The sequence below is a fragment of the Aegilops tauschii genome, chromosome 6 (genome assembly GCF_002575655.3).
Source record: "Aegilops tauschii subsp. strangulata cultivar AL8/78 chromosome 6, Aet v6.0, whole genome shotgun sequence".
Taxonomy (NCBI): domain Eukaryota; kingdom Viridiplantae; phylum Streptophyta; class Magnoliopsida; order Poales; family Poaceae; genus Aegilops; species Aegilops tauschii.
The window spans coordinates 339,811,188-339,816,572 of record NC_053040.3 but is presented as its reverse complement, the minus strand read 5'-3'; the positions used below and the strand labels follow the sequence as shown (position 1 = coordinate 339,816,572).

Genomic DNA, 5,385 nt, shown 5'->3' with positions numbered 1-5,385 from the left:
ACCCACGAGTGAGGATGACCACAGGAGGTGGGTACTCCAATGGCCTTTTAGAGAACCTACTGCCATTAATTTCAACAAAAATATTATTCTTTATGAATGTATTTTTATATGTTAACTATCAAGTTGTAAGAAATGATGGCCTATTAATAGGTAATATTCTCCCTTGTGCGATGGATCAAAAACAAAATAGATTGTTCGATATTAGGTGGTGATGATCCGATCATCTTAGAAAATCAATCTGCATTTGTGCAACAACTTTAATAGGTAGAATGTAAATGTGTACATTATTATACTCAATAATGTTGTTGGTTCATATCCTCTATTAAAATGGATTTAATGCATATAAAGCCACATCTTGTACATAGGACAGCACAATTGTAGTGCGCATGGAGATGTTAAATTTCTATATTATTATACTCCATAAATATGTTGGTTTCTATCTTCCTTCGTAGCGGATTTCTCGCAGATATAGCCACATCTTTCAGATAGACTAACAAAAATTCCAACATGCATATCTTCTAGATAGCATCACACAATCTTGTATTTGACTATTTTTAGGTCTCATGTTTCCATGTTATAAGATATGGCATATCCTATTTTGATGTGCATCTATTCCATTCTCGTGTACTTGCTTTTGTGATTTTTCATTCCTGAAGAAATGGGCGACATCAAGGTGCCAAGCCTGTTATGCCTTCTACTACTCATGCCACTTCTTTTAGTTCCTTGTAAGTATTGTCTCAAAACTTCACATGAAGAACAAGGCACTTCCTAAATGTGTTCTAAAAGAATTTCCCACTAATATGTGGAATTCCTACTCCATGCAAAGTAATTTGATGTTCTTTTCAGATGGAACTTCATAGGATCTGAGTCTTTTGTACACCATTTTCTGTGGTTGTTTTGTAGCCTCAGAAGCCAAGACCTGCGAGGTAGCAAGCAGGACCTATATGACAGTATCATGCAGGGTGGATCCATGTGCTAAAGCCTGCCACAAGGAGGGCTTTACCAAGGGGTTATGTTACATATACGCACAATTTAAAATCATTTGTATCTGCCAAAAAGAGTGTAAAACAAAGAAAAAGTTGCAATTCGCATAGGATGTGTGATGTAACAAATAATAAGGTTGGGTAGTATGATGAATTGATAATGAGCAATGACAGAAGTTGAGTCCATACCAAATATTCCTTACTTAGTCTTAAAGTACAACTAGGAATGCTCACATGCAAACACGACAAAAGCAATCTAATCATGATCCGCAGCACCAGCGTCAACATCTTCACCATATGCGTTTGTATGAATTTTCACTATCAATGTCCTTGAACATCGATTCTTTTTGATCAGCTCATATACTTGCACATGCCGACAAACTATCTTTTCTCCAAGCTCATAGGTGTGTTTGCCCTCTAATATATCATAAACATCTATGGCACGCACTACAATAGTAGCAGTGTAAGAATCATCTGGTTGTGCAACTTCGTTAAACGAATTACTCTCCTCAAACTATTGTAATACTCTTAAGTCTTGCTTACCTGCAATGGTCTCTTCCAAGAAGAATATATGTGTTGCTTGATTTTCCAAAATATAAGGCTCGTTTGTGTGATATGACACCTTGACATTGATGGCCTTATAAAATTCATCAGATTTGGGTTTTGAGATCATGATAAACTGGTTATACCAACGACAACATAACAGAACCACACACGGATGAACCTCCAAACTAAAGATACATACTGCAACCGAACAATATCTACTATAATAGCATACATTTTAGTTCCCACCTTTTAAGCGTATTTGTGGTCATCACAACACTGTTTGGTGTCTTCTTGCCTTCGTCGTGTGCAAGGGTATTGTAGAGCACACATCTTCAACAATGCAAGATGCATAATGACTTACGCGAGTACCAGGACCCATTGCTAGTGCATAAAGGGTATCACTAACTGCATGCCCCTCCTCCCACATCTTCTTACCCTACGGTTAGAAAATAGACAAGTTGATCACCTTCTTGTACTCAATGTATATAAAAACATACAGTGCAATTTAAATGCTTACATGGCTAAAATCCTTTCCTAACCCATTTCTCATTGTTTCTTGGATTTTGCGCCAGTAACTCCTTTTCGTACATGCTGTAGAACATAGTGATCGCGTCAAACATGAAATATATAAGAATGTGCTACAAGTGTAGTAGATTATGATGTATACATGCATCGTCAAAAATTATTTAGTGTGGGGAAATGCTAACCAAACCCACACTTATACCTCGGCAATAAGCTTATTTCAGGAAGTACAAGCCATAGGATATGAGAGGAGAAATCGACCACAAAAGATCCCCGAAGAGGCCCCTGACAATAACCATGACGTATTCGTGGGCTGAATGCCCGAGCAGACAGGAAACGCATTGGCCAGAAGGGCTGGCCTTGTAGAGCACTCCGCCGACCACACCCGTCAGTGGGCCAGTCGCTTCCGAACGGGTACGTAAGTGGAGGCATAATTCTAAAATACGCCTTCGCTGTGGCCCTCGGTGGATTTTCTAATTTATATTACTTCTCTGTTTTTCTTTATTCTATTGACTAAACATTGACCAGGAATAACTCCTAAACCATAAGTCCCAATGAGGTTATACATTTTGCATTATTTTTCAAATATTATTCTAATTTAGTGGGAATAATTTGAGATTTATTTGAATTGTCTAGATGCCGCTCGAGAGAATTTGATTTATGTTCTTTTCTGAATTTGTTTTTTATAATTATTTCTAGAAGGAAATAATCTAGGAGGTGAAGGTGAGGAGTTCTTTGATACTCCACTTGAGCAAGCAAGTCACCACCTCCATTTGTTGATGGAATTGCAAGGCCATGGGTTCAAATTCCTCTTTTTCCGCATTTACTATTGATCTTATTTTTTGTTTCACTTTGCTTGTGGTACAATTGTTGTCGTAATATGGTTTAGTTAGCAGAGGTATATAGCCACAAGGGAAACACTATGGTTAAGTACTATTTGTATCAATATTTTAATGTAACTGTTAACCGGTAATTACTTTGACAACATGAACCATCAACCATTATAAGTGGCAACATTCATGGAATATCGGGGAAAGACTTTACTTCAAACAGTGATCTCACATGAATCTTTCCTCGTTGTATCAAAGATTGTATAGAATTAATGTAGTTACTGAAATGTTATAGATAAATAGTTTTTGTTAAACCAACTTTAATAGTTGGCTAATACAAATGCCACAAAACGGAAACTTCTTGGTACAACCACATTTTCCTGAATGGGATGGCTTTGTTTCGTTTATAGTTATATCTCTTCCATCTGTCTCCAAAGAGGAAACTGGAGTGAGTAGACTTCCTTTGGCCGAGAACTTTCCATTCAGTGAAGAGAGCCTGGTGTTGGGAAACATTGCATGGAAAACAAAAAAAGTTCTATCCACATGCAAGATCTATCCATGGAGATGCATAGCAACGAGAGGGGGGAGTGTGTCTACGTACCCTCATAGACCGTAAGCGGAAGTGTTTAACACGCGGTTGATGTAGTCGAACTTCTTCGCGTTCCAACAAATCGAGCACCGAACATACGGTACCTCCGTGTTCAGCACACGTTTAGCTCGATGACATCCTGCGCCTTCTTGATCCAGCAAGACGGCGAGGTAGTGGATGAGTTCCGGTAGCAAGACGGAGTGGTGACAGTGATTGTGAAACTATCTCTGCAGGACTTCGCCTAAGCACTATGAAAATATGACCGGGGGTGTAAACGGTGGGGGGGGGGGGGGAGCGCCGCACATGGCTAAGACAATGTTCTGGTTGTGCTAGGCGCCCCCTTCCCACATATATATAGGTGGGGGCTCGAGGGAGCAGCTGATGTCTACTACGCAACCTTCTTCTTGTAGACTCATGTTGGGCCTCCAGGCGCAGAGTTTTGTAGGACAGTAGCAAATTTCCCTCAAGTGGATGACCTAAGGTTTATCAATCCTTGGGAGGCGTAGGATGAATATGGTCTCTCTCAAACAACCCTACAACCAAATAACAAAGTGTCTCTTGTGTCCCCAACACACCCAATACAATGGTAAATTGTATATGTGCACTAGCTCGGCAAAGAGATGGTGATACAAGTGTAGTATGGATAGTAGATATAGGATTTTGTAATCTGAAAATATGAAAACAGCAAGGTAGCAAGTAACAAAAGTGAGCAAAAACGGTATTGCAATGCTTGAAAACAAGGCCTAGGGTTCATAATTTCACTAGTGCAAGTTCTCTCAACAATGATAACATAATTAGATCATATGACAATCCCTCAACGTCCGACAAAAGTCACTCCAAAGTTCCTACCGCGGAGAACGTAAGATGAAATTGCTTGTAGGGTATGAAACCACCTCAAAGCTATTCTTTCTGATCAATCCAGTGAGCTATTCCTATAAGTGTCACAAACATCCCTAGAGTTCTTAGTAAAATAACACCGTATGACACACATCAATCAACCCTAATGTCACCTAGATACTCCAATGTGACCACAAGTATCCGTGGGTCAATTATATGATATGCATCAAACAACTTCAGATTCGTAATATTCAATCCAACACAAAGAACCTCAAAGAGTGCCCCAAGATTTCTACTGGAGAAACAAGGACGAAAACGTGCAATAACCCCTATGCATAGATTACCCGAATGTCACCTCGGGAATCCACGAGTTGAGTGCCAAAACATACATCAAGTGAATCAATAGAACACCCCATTGTCACCACAGGTATCCCACGCAAGACATACATCAAGTTTTCTCAAATCCATAATAGTATTCAATCCGATAATAGTGGAACCTCAAAGGTAAAACTCAATTCATCACAAGAAGATAGAGGGGGAGAAACACCATATGATCCAACTATAGTAACAAAGCTCGGGGTACATCAAGATCATGCCAAATCAAGAACATGAGGGAGAGAGATCAAACACATAGCTACTTGTACATACCCTCAGCCCCGAGGGTGAACTACTCCCTCCTTGTTATGGAGACCGCCGGGATGATGAAGATGGCCACCGGTGATGATTTCCCCCTCGGGCAGGGTGCCGGAACAGTCTCCCGATTGGTTTTTCGTGGCTACAGAGGCTTGCGGTGGCGTTACTCCCGATCTAGGTTTATTTCTGGAGGTTTTGGGATTTATAGGAGGTGTTGGCATCGGAGACAAGTCAAGGGGGCCCACAAGGCGACGGCAAGGTAGGGGGCGCACCCTTGGGGGGCGCCCTCCACCCTTGTGGTAGCCTCGGGACTCCTCTCTGATATCTTTTTGTTCCAGTATTTTTTATATTTTCCAGAAACATTCTCCGTAAATTTTCAGCTCGTTCCGAGAACTATTATTTCTGCACAAAAAACGACACCACGGTAGTTCTGCTAAAAACAGCG

At 40.4% G+C, this 5,385-nt stretch overlaps 1 long non-coding RNA gene across 1 annotated transcript; it reads left to right on the top strand.

Annotated features, from left to right (window-relative positions):
• Positions 1-521: 521 nt before the first annotated feature.
• On the top strand, positions 522-1,178 carry LOC120965859 (uncharacterized). The gene is made up of 2 exons (XR_005758857.3): positions 522-725; positions 904-1,178. It is a non-coding gene; the product is annotated as an uncharacterized lncRNA (long non-coding RNA).
• The last annotated feature ends 4,207 nt before the right edge of the window (positions 1,179-5,385 follow it).